Source organism: Procambarus clarkii, chromosome 14, assembly GCF_040958095.1.
Source record: "Procambarus clarkii isolate CNS0578487 chromosome 14, FALCON_Pclarkii_2.0, whole genome shotgun sequence".
NCBI classification, from domain to species: Eukaryota; Metazoa; Arthropoda; class Malacostraca; order Decapoda; family Cambaridae; genus Procambarus; species Procambarus clarkii.
The window spans coordinates 44,014,883-44,032,153 of NC_091163.1; the positions used below are offsets into that span (position 1 = coordinate 44,014,883).

Sequence of the window (17,271 nt, forward strand, 5' to 3'; positions counted from 1 at the left end):
TATAGTCAGCATTATATATTGATATTATTAGTTCACTTAATATTTATTATCTATATACATATTATCTATTGCACTACGGTATAAGTCCAGGAACATTTCTTAGTTTATTACCAATGTCACACATTTGCATCCAATGGTCTAGTACAATTTGTCTGTCATTTCCAGCTATAGAGTCGTTTTGAACATACTTTAGCACAACTTTGGCAGTTAACTTGCGTGGAAGGGCTCCACTACACAAGGTTTCCAGATCACTAGAAGTTTCCCCTGATAGGCAAGCGAACACATGTTTGGAGGGTTCAGGGGTGGAAGGGGGAGTTTGGCAGTCATTGCTTACAAGTCCCCTCATACACGTGACCATCAACGAAATATCGCTGGTGGATTTTTTCTCATGTTGTAGTTGCTCTTGCAGCCGCTCCGTCTGCTGCTGTGACTGCTGCTGGTGTTCCTGCAACCGGTCACGAAGGGCAACCACTGCTTGAACAGTGGAGCGACCCAAGGGCGAGGTGGTAGGGAGGCTGAGGTTGCGATCTGTCTCATTTTGATCCAGTTCCTTATCCCCCACTTCCAGTTGACTGTGGGGTCCAGCTGTGGATGGTGGTCTCACAGTAGGTGACATTATCCCAGAACCAGGAAGTGGCCACTCTACATCAGGGGAAGGCCCACCACTGGCAGAAGATGCAGCACCTGGTTCTTGTGGGGGAGCTGGGATGATGGCACGAGTCTTCGGTCTGGCACCGGTCCCCTTGTGCACTTCGTAATTTAAAGGTGGTGAGTTTGGCAGCCAGCTGGAGCGAACATCACCTCCAGATGGCTCTGAACAGCGAGTGGGACTGATGGCTGCATTTGGCAACTGCTCTTCATGGTGGTGTGAAGGGTATGGCGAGTGTTGTGTCAACACCTCCGGGAGGCAGCAGGTTCCTGGCACCTGACGGGCAGGCGCAGGTTGAACAGACACCTTTTTTTTTTTTTTTTTTTTTTTTTTTTTTTTTTTTTTTTTTTTTTTTTTTTTTTTTTTTTTTGAGATATATACAAGAGTTGTTACATTCTTGTACAGCCACTAGTACGCGTAGCGTTTCGGGCAAGTCCTTAATCCTATGGTCCCTGGAATACGATCCCCTGCCGCGAAGAATCGTTTAAACCTGTCGTCTGGCCCCGTGATGCACTTGGTGCTTGGCAGATGGTGAAGTATTTGGTATCCAGCTGCTACGAACACTACGTCCAGGTGGCTCTGCACAGGAATTAGAGCCGGCAGCAGTACCTGGCAACCGTCCTCCCGGGTGGGCGGGGCCGGGCACCTGGCCGTAAGCAGCTGGTCGCTTGACACAGTCAAGGTGCCAGACTTGAACACCGCTCCTGCCACAGTTTATGCATTTTTCACTTACTGACTGCAGTTCCTTTATGAGTTTAAAACACACCTCAGATTTATGAGGTTCACCACACACGGCACAGAAAAGTTTTTGCTTGTGCAGTACCTGGCTACGTGACGTCCCCATCGTTGACACTTATAACACCTACGAGGGGGAGGGTTGTAGAGTGCAATGTTATAGTGCCGACCTAAAGCTGCTCTAGAGTAAATTCTGTCCGGTATAGGCGTGGCACCTTTCCATGTGGCAGCTATGAGTCCATTTCTCAGACGTTTAGAGTTTACAATATTTTCATCACAAAGATATTCAGGCTTATGGTCACTGCTTGATCGCAAGCGGGGATTTTTCTGGCGGGGGAGAAAGAAACAATTGCGCAGCGCGTCCCGCGGCGTTGCGCGGGCAGTTTGGGGCCTGTATAAATACGGGCGCACACTGGGGCTCTGTCTCTAAAATTAGGCAGCAACGATTAGAGCCATGATCTACCGAATCAAGGTACGATTCAGAGGGAACCAGATCCCTACTCGATCAGAGATATCGGATTTGATCACCACTACAACCAATGTTGCACCCCTGGACGTCGTACTCAACGATGATGGACTCCCTCAACTGCTGTTCAGCAGTGCCGAGGCCGTACAACGCCTCTTTAACCCCATTCACCTCACTGCTCTCGAGGAGGCGCACATGTTCCTCACCCCACCACGACACTACCTCGCAGCCAGGACTGTTTTCGTAAGGAGAGTGAGCTCCCTCATCTCCGAAAAAGCTACCACCGACGTCGCCACCAGCATAACCGAAGACAACCCTTCCTTGACTGCAGTCACCGTAAAATTCATCCCTGTGCAGGACAGCCACCTCTCCACTATGAAGGTCACCTTCACCTCGCCTGAGGAAGCTACCTCTGCTACCACCAACGGCTTCCGGTGCTTCGGCCTCGCTTGTACACCCCGACAAATAACAAGAGAACATTACTACCAGCTACGACAGTGTTTTAAGTGCTATAGTTATGAGCACTTCACTAAAAGTTGCCCATCTCAGGACCAACGGTGCAGCAAGTGCGCCGAGTATCACCACTTCAAACAATGCACCAGCGACTTCCTCAAATGCCTTCTCTGCCAAGGTCACCATACTGCCGTCTCTGCTGAGTGTCCAAACAGACGTCAAGAAATACAGAAGATGACCGAAGCCAGGCAAGCCAACACCACACGACGAGAACCGTCAACATTCAACGTGCAAGCCGCCAACTTTCCTCTGCTTCCGGGAGGGGGCGGAGCTTCTGCACAGACTGCATCCCATTGGGGCCCTGGGTCCCAGCCCGCCAACCAATCATCGACGCAGCAGCAACAGCCACAACTTTACTCTGCTGAATCAACAAGCCAGCCCTCACCACACCAGATGCTGCTCCCTAACAGGAACCATAACGTCATAATGGGACTCATCCGCACTGCTGAAATGATTGCAGGCACGAACACCAAGGAATTTGTACGAATTCTGAACATTTTGTACGCTGACAACGGTTTACCAACATTTACTGTTCGTGACGAGCTCTTCACAACAACAGCCTCAGCCAACACCAATACGACTTCAGCAACAAATACCACTTCTGCCTCTAACATCAACATCACCATCTCTTCAAATGCATTGGCAGATATCCTGTCTGCTGACGCCCACCCTGTGCAACCTGCTACAGACTCTGCAACATCCTTGCACACTGCTACTACTCCAGACGAACCATCTACTTCTCCAGTGGTACCTGAGACTGCACCAACTTCACCAGCTCCACCAGAAAATACACCAGCCGCACCCGAGACTACACCAGCTTCACAGGTACCTACACCTGATGCTTCTGAAAACCAACACTTGTTTTCCGATGATGACTCTACTGCCTCGATTGACGTTGAAGCACAATCACCATCTCCAGCAACACAGGAGTCTCCAAGAGTCTCCGCACTATATGATCAACGTGAACAACTTACACTTGGAACTCCCGAATACAGACGCCTCTCCAGCAAAATACTCAACACAAGGTATGCGGAATGCCTGCTGAATGATCCAAACTCAAAGTACATACTAAGGAACGAAGTAATCTTCGTTGAATGCGACGAAACCACATTGTCAAAGGACCTTTTCCCACCAGACTACGCCGATTACAAACATCAAATGATTACTCGAAGCAAGAAGAAAGAAGAAACACCTAATTGAAGAAGAAGAAGACACCACATGAAGACTGATTGTTTCCACCTTGAATGCTGAAGCTCTGCCACCGCCGCCTTCCAGACCCGCCTCCAAGCCTAGCCAGTTGTTGGGTTGTTTGCAGCATCGATGTATTGCCACGCAGCTGGGTTTAGCCCTGGCACTTTTTCTTCAACTTCAGCATTTCCTCTCACCGACTACCCTTCAGCTGTCCCCACTTCAAGGCTCGCCCCAATGGGCATCTTCTTCTGTATTATTCAGTTCAGTTCAGGGCTCTGCCTCACTCCGCCTGCCCTCGCCGCTGCCCTCGCAAAACTCACTGCTGCTCAGCGAGTCGTAAACACAGAAGTTTAGCCCGCTCAACTGTTCTCACAGCATGGACCCTACAACAGTTCCTCGCGACAACGACTCGGAGTGACCCGTTAGGGGCGTCCTGCCCTTCTCAACATTTAAGGTAGTTTTTGTGTTTTGTTGGCGCGCGGGACCAGTGTTTGTGTTGGCGCGTCAGACCAGTGTTTGTCTCTTTGTTGGCGCGCGCGCCCTGAAGCACGCCTGTTGGTTCAGCGTTGGTGACCAAATGCAGGTGCAGTGGTCCTAAAGGGGAAGGTGACCCTCGGTGTTATGGGGCACTGGGTTTTTCTCCAGTAGGTGGCTGTTATTTGAACCACACTCGGGAGGAGGCCTGTCCACCCTACCCTCTCCTTCCCCATCTGCTCAGCCCTGTCCTTAAGCTCCCCACCCAGTCGACGTGAGGTATGCTGTGGGGCGACTTCTGTTATGCCGTTATTTATTATTTACGTTCTTTATATGTCCTTCCTTACAGTCTGACTGTTAGTCAGGGTGTGTTTCCTCACGCTACAATATTTACTGTAATTTTACCTTTGCTTTCGCCCCTAGCTTTAATTTTCATGGATTTGTATTTTCATAAGTTCCTTAATTTATTAATGAATTTAATGGTGGCAAGCTGCATGTTTCTTTTGCAGGCTTTTCATTCAGGTCTGTTTTAACTTTTGCTTATTGCCTATAAGTTATTAGGTAAAGTCAGCTAGGTTAGGCTAGCTGCCGAGTCACAGGCCTCTGGCCACCAGCTTTAAGTTTAATGGACTAGTTTTTCCATAAGTTTCCTTAACTTATTAACGAATTTATTGCAGTGTCAAGCTCCCTGTTTCTTTTGCAGGTTGTACATTTAGTTTTATTTAACTTTAGCTTATTGCCTTTAAGTTATTAGGGAAAGTCAGCTAGGTTAGGCTAGCTGCTGTGTCAGGCCTCTGGCCCCTAGCTTTGTTTTCATGGACCTGTTTTCCCACAAGTTTCCTTAATTTACTACTGAAATTTATGCAGTGTTAAGCTGCATGTTTCTTTAGCTGGATTTAAATTTAGGTTTGTTTTAACTTCTGGTCATTGCCTTTAAGTTAGTAGGTAAAGTTAGCTAGGTTAGGCAAGCTGCTGTGTCACAGGCCTCTGGCCCCTAGCTTTGTTTTCGTGGACTTGTTTTCCCACAAGTTTCCTTAATTTACTACTGAAATTTATGCAGTGTTAAGCTGCATGTTTCTTTAGCTGGATTTAAATTTAGGTTTGTTTAACTTCTGGTCATTGCCTTTAAGTTAGTAGGTAAAGTTAGCTAGGTTAGGCTAGCTGCAGTGTCACAGGCCTCTGGCCCCTAGCTTCGTTTTCTGGATTTGTTTCCATATGTTTCCTCATTTTATTATTGAATTTTATGCAGTGTCAAGCTGCGTGTTTCTTTAGCTGGTTTTACATTTAGGTTGTTTTAACTTTTGGTCATTGCCTATAAGTTATTAGGTAAAGTCAGCTAGGTTGCTAGCTGCTGTGTCCCAGGCCTCCGGCCTCTAGCTTTAAATTTTCTTGGACTTGTGTTTTCCATAAGTTTCCTTTATTTTTTATTGAATTTAATGCAGTGTCAAGCTGCATGTTTTCTTTTGCAGGTTTTACACTTAGGTTTGTGTAACTTTGCTTGCCTATAAGTTATTAGGTAAAGTCGGCTAGGTTAGGCTAGCTGCAGTGTCTCAGGCCTCTGGCTCCTAGCTTTGTTTCATGGACTTGTTTTTCCATAACTTTCCTTTAATGAATTTTATGCAGTGTCAAGCTGCATGTTTTCTTTAGCTGGTTTTACATTTGTTTGTTTAACTTTTGCTATTGCCTTTAAGTTATTATGTAAAGTCAGCTAGGTTATGCTAGCTGCTGTGTTCACAGGCCTCCGGCCTCTAGCTTTAAGTTTTTATGGACTTGTTTTCCATAAGTTTCCTTAATTTATTAATGAATTTTATGCAGTGTCAAGCTGCTAGTTTCTTTGCTGGTTTTACATTCGTTTGTTTAACCTCTGCTTTGCCTTTAAGTTATTATGTAAAGTCAGCTAGGATGTGATAGTTGTCGGGATCGGGCCCCTTGCCTCTTGCTTTAAGTTTCTTCTGGCCCTGCATTTATGTTTAGTTTCCTCAGCAAATGTCCTGCATTTTACATTGCCCTTGCTGCATGTTTTTACTTTACTGGTTTACAATTGTTTAACTTATGCTTCACCTTTAAGTAAAGTCAGCTAGGATGTCCTAGATGCTGTCTTCGGGCCTCATGCCTCTCCCTTTAAGTTTATCTCGGACTCGTATTGATTAGTTCCATCAGCAATTTATTACTAATTATGCATTGCCTAAGTGCATGTCATTCTACTTACTGTTTACCTTTATACTTGTTTCCTTGACTTTGTCAAAGTTATTAAGTACTGACGCTAGACAGTACCAGTTTCGTTTACCAGTACCAGTAAACGTTTTTACAGTCGTTTTGTCTGCCCGGTGTAGCCCAGAAGAATCTGCAGCCTCCCGGCTGCTGGCTTATCCAGACATGTGTGGCCTCCCAGGACGCTGGTTATCAGACGTATTGTCTGCTCGGTGTAGCCCGGAATATACTGCGGCCTCCCAGGCCGCTGGTTATCAGACGTATTGTCTGCTCAGTGTAGCCCGGAAGATAGTGCTGCTTCCCAGGCCGCTGGTTTATTCAGACGTTTAGTCTGCCCAACATAGCCAGGAAGGTTGACAGCCGCTGCCGTCTTAGCTGACTGCGTTCAGGGGCTGCTCCCCAGCCGACGTCCTTCCTGCGATGAGTTAAGCCGACGTCCTTCCTGCGATGAGTTAAGCCGACGTCCTTCCTGCGATGAGTTAAGCCGACGTCCTTCCTGCGATGAGTTAAGCCGACGTCCTTCCTGCGATGAGTTAAGCCGACGTCCTTCCTGCGATGAGTTAAGCCGACGTCCTTCCTGCGATGAGTTAAGCCGACGTCCTTCCTGCGATGAGTTAAGCCGACGTCCTTCCTGAGATGAGTTAAGCCGACGTCCTTCCTGCGATGAGTTAAGCCGACGATGTTCTACAGGTATTATATTTATATTGGTCATATAAATACACGGCCTTCCTGGCCGCGGGTTTATCCAGACGTGTTGTCTGCCGGTGTAGCCCGGAATCTACTGCGGCCCCCCAGGCCGCTGGTTTCTCCAGACGTTTTGTCTGCCCAATGTAGCCACGAAGGTTGGCATAGCCGCTGCCGTCTTCGCTGTCTGCGCTCGGGGGTTCATGTCCAGCCGACGTTCTTCCTGTGGTGAGTTAAGCTGGCGATGTTATCCAGGTATCTTATTTACATTGGCCATATAAATATGTGGTCTTTCAGGCCGCTGGTTTATCCAGACGTGTTGTCTGCCTGGTAGCCCGGAAGTCACAGTGGGCCCCCCCCCCCCCCCAGGCCGCTGGTTTATCCAGACGTTTCATCTGCCGGTGTAGCCCGGAACGTTTCCACAGCCACCGACTGTGGAAACTTACAAGTGTTAATCCCGTTTCTCTAACGAATTATAGTCCAGCTTTATTTTGAGCATACTTTGTTTTGCAATTTATAATTATTTATGTTATAATTGTATTAATTGTAATTATGTTATAATAGCACAGTTTGCCTAGTTTCCTCAGTAGTTACAGTACTTTCGTTTGGCTCTTGCAGTTATTCACGTCGCTTATTTGGTTATATTTGTTATGCATCTCCTCCGTTCCCTTAATGTAATATGGCTATATATCCACACCGAGTGTATACCCTTTTTGTACTTGCAGATACCACGTGCCATGCCTTGCCCTATTCATAATTATGTTCTACATCTCGGCGCTAACATGCCTCCTGTTTCAGGTTACCTCGGACTTTCTTTCCCAATCAGCCTCCTTAATTTACTCCGACAGTTGATGCGTTGCTCATGTCGCATGTTTATTTTTGCGTTGCTGTGTCCAGTATGCTTGCCCACTTTTACCCTGCCTTACGTCAAGTAAAGACAGCCAGGATGTGCTATTTGCAGAGTTACCAAGTAATTTATTAAGTAAAGTCAGGCAGGCAGTGCTAGTTGCAGAGTTACTAAGTAAATTATTAAGTAAAGTCAGCCAGGATGTGCTATTTGCAGAGTTCCTAAGAATTATTAAGTAAAGTCAGACAGGATGTGCTATTTGCAGTATTCGCGGGCCCTTATTTTAGCTTCACGTCTCCTGGCCCTGCATTTTTGCCTAGTTTCATCGGTAGTTACAGTAGTTTATGCTTAGCTTTGCAGTTTAGTTTCCTCAGTGGTTACAGTATTTACGCTTGGCTCTTGCAGTTTATTCACGTTACTTATCAGGTTATATTTGTTATGCTTTCCCTCCGTTCTCTTAATGTAAAAATGGTTATATATGCACGCCGATTGTATACCCTTATTTTGTACCTGCAGACTTCACGTGCCATGACTTGCCCTATTCAGGTGACCTGGACAGGGGGGTGGCCCCCACGTTGCCTGGGGCACGGTACACTCCAGCAGATGGCGGCGTCGAAGCGTCGTCGGGAACGTCGTATATTTAATGATATCCCGTTCTTTGCCTTCCTAAGACAATGTAAATTAAGATTTTATACGCTTATATGGAAGGTTTCTTATTTTGTACTGGCAGACATCTCGCGACATGCCTTGCCCTTCCTCTTAATTACGTTCTACATTTCAGCACTAACATGCCTCCTGCTTTCAGATTACCACGGATTCCCTTTCCCAAACAGCCTACCTTAATTTATTCCGACAGTTGATGCTTTGCTCATGTCGCATGTTTAATTTTGCGTTGCTGTGTTCAGTATGTTTGTTCATTTTCCTTGCCTTACGTCATTACGTAAAGTCAGCCAGGATGTGCTATTTGCAGAGTTACTAATTAAATTATTAAGTAAAGTCAGCCAGGATGGGCTATTTGCAGAGTTACTAAGTAAATTATTAAGTAAAGTCAGCCAGGATGTGCTATTCGCAGAGTTCCTAAGTAAATTATTAAGTAAAGTCAGCCAGGATGTGCTATTTGCAGAGTTACTAAGTAAATTATTAAGTAAAGTCAGCCAGGATGTGCTATTTGCAGAGTTACTAAGTAAATTATTAAGAAGTCAGCCAGGATGTGCTATTTGCAGAGTTACTAAGTAAATTATTAAGAAGTCAGCCAGGATGTGCTATTTGCAGAGTTACTAAGTAAATTATTAAGTCAGCCAGGATGTGCTATTTGCAGAGTTACTAATTACTAGTCTTTTGCTGGGCTACCTTTATGCTTCTCCCCTTCCTGTCTAGGTATGTTTAGGTATGGCTAGCGGTGCGCGAGCCGCGGCTTATCGGTTCCTCCTACGTCTGCGTGTCTGTTAATTTTGTTATTGTTGGACTCGCAATTTGATTTGTATTTATTACGGAAAAATTTTTCTCCCGCAATTTACTCTTTGTTTAAGTTTCACGTTCAATTTGTTATTAAGGGACTATCAATTAGGATTTGTATTAATCTATTGCTTTGCCTCTGTGCCTTTAAGTTATTTTCAGCTAGGGTACGCTAGTTGCAGTGCATTCGGGTGGCCCCCCCCCCCCACAATTTTTTTTCTCCTCCGGTTATTTCGTCCTATTACACTCGTTTCCCTCATTATATATTCTATTCTGAATTTGTGCATTATCTGACCACCCATTCTTCATCGTATCGACAGTACATTAAGTTACATTTGGACGCTACCGAGAAGTTTAGCTGGCCTCGCGCACGGTGTCATGCAAAAAACTGGCCATTCGGCCTTCCTTTCGGCAAGCTCAAGCCAGTCAGTTAGCATGACGTCGGCCAGCTTGTGGTTGGCCAGCGCAGTGGTTGGCCATAGGTCGCTAACGTTCTTTGGCCATCCGGCCTTCTGGGCTATTTTACTCTTCTTGTTCCTTCGCCTTTGTTGTTTCCTACTACGTAATAGTATTCTATTTAATTTTACCTCATCTATCATTAGGTTAGGGGCCCCTTACCTCCAACCGCTATTCCTTCCACTGCGCTCTGCCCGCTTGGCGCTCAATGCCGGTTTCTTCTGTTCCCTTTATTCGCAGCCACGACAAGCCGGAACCCCCCCCCCCTTCACACCCTACTGCGGCGAGGAAGAGAACGCGAGCCGGATATTCCTCTGATCACCATCAACGCACGCAGCGGTGCCGGGATGCAGCCGCCCAGGGCCTACGTTAATACTATTATCTTCTCTTTATTTGCTGGGCTATATGGCAGTATTAATATTACTCCGTACCGTTACTGTCATTCCAGTATTATTTTATTAAAATATAAATTATTATGGTTTGGCGTTGCTTTCTTAATTTCTTCCATTCTGCGGCACTTGCCGTCATCTGTTATTTACGATATTACATTGTATTCTTCATTGTACGATTATTTACGACATTGTATTCTTATTATTATCCTTATTACAGTTACTGAATGGCAGCTCCCTGCCGTCGATTTCACTTTGCTCCTGTTCTAAAGATGTTGCCGAAGTTCACGGCGTACTAGCTGCGGCTCGCAGACGCTCATTGACAACACAAGACTACACTCAGCGGCCACTCAAGGCAGACTCCTTGGCTTCTATCCAGCCCAATCACCCGTCTGGAGGCAGAGATGGGATAGAGACCAAGGGTAATGTTCCCCGCTCACATTCTACATCCGATTAGGACACAAGCATGTTATAGATTTGGCTTTAAGAATTGGTTCTTATTCCATTTTATTGTTTATGTATATGTTGCTTAGTTGTTATACCCTTTCTTGGTATATGTATTGTTTATATTCAAGATTTATAGTGTTTCGTCTTACCCTGTTATAGTTGCTTTGTGCCTCCTTGCTGTTCTACCGGTTTTCTCCCACCTTTGCTCTTAGCAAAGGTACTTCCCCCTTCCGTTTGCTGGAAGATTCTTAGATTTGTTAGCCCCCCTTCATTGCTACAGTATAATTATTCGGATGCTCTTTATTCATCCAGGATTGTTAATTAAGGTTTCTCTTAATTCCTGCTGCCGGGCTCCCTCCCCCGTTTTTCGTCTCCGTATTGATTCAGCTAAGGTTTTCCCTCTCGTCTGTGCTCTTGCCTGTCTCGATAACACTGCACGCCGCTTCTGCCCACCCTTACTGCTTTATATCTTTCAGCCCGGGGGAGGTGAGCTACGCGACAAAAAATCGACGCACGCTCCGACTGGACCAGGTATCGCTTACATGGTCAGGAATCAACACTCTTCGGATCCTACAAGCACAGATCCTACAAGCGCTCCTGTCACCAGGCGAGATTTCTCCAGGATCCTACGCGCTGCCCTCTCGGCGCTAGGCTTGACTTCAGATGACTACGCCCCGCACCCAGCTGTCTCGGGACAGGCTCGCCACATCGGAAATAATGGCAAACGGCAGGCGGAAGAGTAGTGCCCACATCGTACGTCAGATGGGACGTTGTTGCTCTGCTACATTGAGTGCCTCACGCGGCCAGCTGGCACTCGCCCTTCGGGGGGGGGTCCGGCCGCTGGCCTGCGGTGGGGGTGCAGCGCCGGTCCCCAAGTGTCCCGCTGTCCGCAGCTAATACTTTGCCCAGTCTAGGTGCTAGTAAGCCCTACTTGTAGTCACACCCCCTTCTCCTTATCCATTAGGTCTTTTACGGCCTCTTGGCCGGGTACATTACGTGTTATGTGGTCTCTCACTTATTAGTTATTCTTTGTGTCCTGCCTGTTATATCCTAGTGTTATATAATTACTACACATTTGCACTCGGCCTTAATTCTAGTACCAGTTAACCTTTAGGTTTCTGCCGAATTAGTTTCCATGTCACTATAGGCTAAGGTCTCATACTTACTACGGGTGTACCTTTTAAGTTAAATCTAGTCCTCGGACTTGGAATTGTTACTGTTAATTCTTACTTTATATATTTACTTTATATATTTTAATATAAACGTTATATAGTCCTTAAATTATATATTTTGAAACTTTATATATTTACATGTTCAATATTAAGTTTAATAATATCAACTTTGTTATAAGCCTATAATATAAACCGTGTTTAATATAAACTTTATATAATTACTTACTTTATATTTGAACTTTATACATTTACATGTTCTGCAGAATTTAATCTTCAATAAACTTTAACGCCCCATACTGCCAGTATCTTTCTCCCCCTGGTCAGAAAAATGAGTTTATTAACATTGAATATGACAATGCTTACTTTTGGACGCCTAGGTGCTGCATTTTTCATCTTAATGCTGCATACTCTGTGTTTAGCAACACATTTACAAAAGCACTGTTGTTTGTAACGAAGACATAGTCACTTTCATCTCTAGGTAACTTAATGACCTTATCATAGTGTGCACCAGAAGCTTCACAAAACCACTTCACTTTTCCCTCTACTGTGGTTCCCAGAGGAAAATCTAGCCGTACATGTCTGGCAGCAGCCGAATTTGGTGGGTTTGATCGTGCCCTTCTCAACTGCTTACGGCGTGGACTTTTACTCATTTGCACCGTGAATCCCTCATCATCTGCACCGCCTTCTGATGTGTCGTAGGGGACCACTGAGGAGGTGGCACCATCATTAGAAAACAATTGACGAGCGTGCGATGGGTCCACAAAGTCACTATCTGGCAACGGCAATGTGCTGCCCGGCACCTTATCCAGGGCAGTTGCCATGGCGTTAAGACACAACACCTATATGCAGAGTAATACGGTACACTCGCTCCACAGTGAACCACAAAGCAGCACATCAGCAAATGGCCTATTCACAGGGTGGAAGGGGCCGCCAACCATCAAACAACATCAGCAGAAATAAATCGGCCAGCCTGCATATATGAGGCTCCACTATTTTCAAGGTCACACCGCACCTTGCAGGTTGGCGCGGAAAAATTTGAAGTTGGTGGTACATGCATAAGTATCAGCTTAACAGATACTTAACACTCGACAAAAACTTGACATACACAGGCAACAAACCGTAGTACTTGAGAGCTGGCGGAGAGATGTGCAAGAAGCATGTTGATCATGAGGGCGTTCCTGGCATAATATCCTCATTCCCTGGCTGGGCGAGGTGCTAGGCCTAACAGAGCGTGCCACACCAGTGCCCTTACACTTTGTATATTCACACAGTTTGGTAATTAAAGTTTCTAGCCACACTCAATCGTCACAGCACTATTTCACATCAACTAATGTAGAAGTGGGAGAGTTAAGGCATGACTCAAAGTATCTCCACTGAACTGAGGCTGCATTGTTTCGTGGTCACTAACGTCTTCGATCGAAGAACAAGGCAAACACGGCTCAGCGGTAGTATGACGCAAGAGCTATTGTCGTGTACCTTACACGATCTGCTAAACAAATATTTCTATAAAATTCAATTTTTATCCGATCGACTTGGGGATAGTATGAACACGTTTGCCATAAAATTTACGTTTTCTTTAGTAGCCACATAGCCTGTTTGGGAGAACGGCATTGTCTTGTATCTTCGTGGTAAGACTATTGTAGATCGCCGATGTGCAGTAACAGATAACACTTCACCCACGTCCCACACTCTTGCGGATGGGCCGTGATCATCATTCTTCATTTATATGCATATGTCCGTGTAGGGAATTTTATTGCGATCTCAAGATACCAAATTTAACGCTGTAGGACAAGTGTGGAGTTGACAACCGTGAAAAGAATGGAAACATCTCGTCGGTGTTTGGAGCTCACGGCTAGTGATCCAGGTAGTTTCTTTATTGGTAGTGGTTTAAATCACAGTTTGGGGACATTTTATACATATGTTCTTCTAGAATATTCTATTGCGAACACATTGGTACAAAAATGTAATGTGTACATCGAAAATTAAAATCAGGACAGTGAAAAGAGTCAACACTTTTCAGTGTTTCCGCTCGATGGCCCGAAACGCTGAGAGCACTTTGCACTAACATTTTTCCTTGTTCGCCGGGAGGCTGAAAGTGTATTAATTTCCTTTCCTGCCAGAGTTTCGGGCAAGAAAAACACTAAGACTAAAACTTCATACTAATTGAGATTAAAGTATAAATTGTGCTGAGAAAAAATAAGACAAAAAATGAAAAAAGGGGGGGAAACATGGCAGAAAAAAAGCAAAAATACAATTTGGTCAACAAACAGCATTGTTTAAAATAGAAGACATGGGTTGACATTTTGGGGCTGAGGTAGGTTACATTGAGTTAATTAGGTAGTACTTAGTTTTTATCTTAATCTGGTTGAGAGAGGTACAGTCTTTAACATAATTGGGAAGGTCATTCCACATTCTGGGTCCCTTGATTTGTAAAGCATTTCTAGTTTGACTAAGGCGCACTCTTAGAATATCAAATAGGTATTTGTTTCTGGTGTGGTGCTCATGGGATCTGTTACAACCTTCTAGGAAGCTTTTAAGGTCAGGCTTGACATTACAGTTCAACGTTTTATATATATAAAATACAATTGAGAGGATGTGCAGTGACTTAATATCTAACATATTCAGAGATTTGAGTAAGGGTACCGAGTGCTGTCTGGGGCCAGAGTTAGATATTGTCCTAATAGCAGCTTTGTGTTGAGTAATTAGAGGACGTAAATGATTTTGGGTAGTAGAACCCCAAGCACAAATACCATAGTTGAGATAAGGATAGATGAGAGAGTAATAGAGATTCACCAGGGCAGGGCGAGGTACATAATATCTGATCTTAGAAAGAATGCCAACAGTTTTTGAAACTTTTTTTGATATATTTAGAATGTGTCCCTGGAAATTCAGCGTTCTGGTCAATGAGAACGCCAAGGAATTTGCCATCTAATTTGTTACAAATTTGGGTATTGTTAATCCTGAGATTTATTTGATTTGAGAATTTATTGTCAAACAAAATATAGAAAGTTTTGTCAATATTGAGGGTGAGTTTATTGGCAGTTAGCCAAAGATGGATTTTATTTAGCTCAGTATTCACTGTGACATTTAGAGCAAGGGGGTCAGGACTGGAGTTTTTTTTTTTATTATTATTATTTTCTACCACAGACGTGGCCACACATTTACAATGCTAACCAACATATATACATTTTCTTCTGTCCTCCATGGACAGGGTTAGAGATGTGTTAAACATATAGTTCAAGGGTTTATTGAACAATCAACCACAGAAGGTGATTTGGTGCTTTTAAAATGCTAAGCTAACCTACATATGTAAATACATAGATATGCAGATTTACGTATGCCCTACATAAAGTGTTCGATGTGTCTTTTACATAGTGTCATTAATGTGCATTTACAAAGGTGAAATGTAATTCTGATCAGCTTCCATATATACTTCATACACATACAAATACATACACACACACACACGTATATGTACATATACCTATATACATACATATACACACACACACATGCATTCACATACATTTGTCTCTTTTACTCTGACAGGGTTAGTGTGCAGTTAAGCACTTAATCACTGAAGGTGCTTCTACAAGCTCAGGTTATATAGTTACATCAAATACATACATTGTATAATTGATACATTACATGGTTAATCTTGGGTACAAGTCCAATATATCATCAAGTGTTCCAGTACTCATATAGTAATTACACAGTTGGAGTAAATGAAGGTCGTGTCGTCAGCAAATAGAATTGGTTTGAGGTGTTGGGAGGCATTTGGAAGGTCATTAATGTAGATGAGAAAGAGGAGAGGGCCAAGTATGCTGCCCTGAGGAACACCAATGTTGATAGGTAGGGTGGGAGAAATTGAATTATTCACAGAAACATACTGGAGCCTGTCAGTAAGGTAAGACTTAATGTACTGCAGGGAGTGTCCTCTGACTCCATAATGTTGTAATTTAAGAAGAAGGTTTTGGTGGTTGACAGTGTCAAAAGCCTTAAGCAGGTTCACAAATAACCCAACAGGGAACTCATTTTTATCAAGAGCTGCATGTATCAAGTTAATCATACTAATAAGTGCATCGTTAGTGCTTTTTGGGGGTCTGAAGCCATACTGACAAGAGCAAAGTATATTGAGTTTGGCTAGATAAGAGTAAAGCTGCTAGTAGATTAGTTTTTCAAATATTTTTGACAAGTTTGGCAGAATTGATATAGGTCTGAAGTTGTTAACATCTGTGAGATCACCACATTTGTGGACAGGCGTTACTCTCGCTTTTTTTTAGAATATCTGGAAAGGTTTGGAGTTCAAGTGACTTGTTGAAGAGCAATGCAATAGCAGGAGCTAAAAATCTGAAGGCTTTTTTGTAAATTAGAGTTGGTATCTCCTCAAGGGCACTAGACTTGGTTTTAAGGGAAAGGATTATCAGTAACATCAGTGGAATTAGTAGGCATTAGGTACAGAGACTGAGGATAGTTACCTGTAAGATAGTCCTTAACATCAGTACTGGAAGATGGAATATCATTTGCAAGGGATGACCCAATGGAAGAGAAGAACCTATTGAACTCAAAAGCAGTGTCAGAGGCTGAAAGCTGACCATCATTATTTGAAGCACATAGTGCATTCTGGTGACAAACGTCATGAGTGACGAGAGTGTGGGATGAGTTTCACTCGGCTTGAACATGTGAAGACTCATGTTAGTGCATTCAGGTGGCAAACCTTGTGAGAGTCCAGCGTGTAGGAAGAGATTCAAGAATTTTGGATATATGAGAAGGCACATATTAGATTAAGGACCTGCCCGAAACGCTGCGAGTGCTAGTGGCTTTACAAGATTATAAATACTATGCTATGTATTCTCACAAACCCAATGTACCTTCTTGCGTATAAATAAATAAATAAATAAATAAATAAATAAATAAATAAATAAATAAATAAATAAATAAATAAATAAATAAATAAATAAGTTGACATAGAAGTCTGAAGACTCACAGGAAGGTGCATGTGGATGAAATACCTTTTGAATATGCCAAATGTGGCAAAAAATTTAGAGCATGTGGAAATATAATAAAGCACATACATGTTAGTGCTTTCTGGTGACCAACCTCATGAATGTCATTAGTCTCCGTGGTGTAGTGGTAAGACACTCGCCTGGCGTTCTGCGAGCGCTTTGTCATGGGTTCGTATCCTGGCCGGGGAGGATTTACTGGGCGCAAATCCTTAACTGTAGCCTCTGTTTAACTCAACAGTAAAATGTGTACTTGGTTGTAACAACGATTCTTCGCGGCGGGGATCGTATTCCAGGGACCTGCCCGAAACTCTACGCGTACTAGTGGCTCTACAACAATGTAACAACTCTTCTATATATCTCAAAAAAAAAAAAAAAAATGTCCAAAGTGTGGGAAGAGATTCAGCCGTTTTGAACATGTAAAGAGGCACAATATTTACCAGAATTTACCTGAGAGCCACTAATACTAGTGGCCTCGATGAGGACAGGAAGCTGGCGGCTTGTCAAATGTCCCCCCATTTATCCTGTTGATGTTTTCCAGGTGTATTATAAAACCCGGCAGAGTTTAGGCGTTTGTGG

At 43.9% G+C, this 17,271-nt stretch overlaps 2 long non-coding RNA genes across 2 annotated transcripts; both read left to right on the plus strand.

The window, feature by feature from the left end:
• Window positions 1-3,817: 3,817 nt before the first annotated feature.
• Window positions 3,818-11,983, plus strand: LOC138364620 (uncharacterized). Its single transcript, XR_011228485.1, has 3 exons — window positions 3,818-4,008; window positions 10,291-10,492; window positions 10,994-11,983. It is a non-coding gene; the product is annotated as an uncharacterized lncRNA (long non-coding RNA).
• LOC138364621 (uncharacterized) lies at window positions 4,314-9,436 on the plus strand. Its single transcript, XR_011228486.1, has 2 exons — window positions 4,314-4,589; window positions 4,783-9,436. It is a non-coding gene; the product is annotated as an uncharacterized lncRNA (long non-coding RNA).
• Window positions 11,984-17,271: the final 5,288 nt, after the last annotated feature.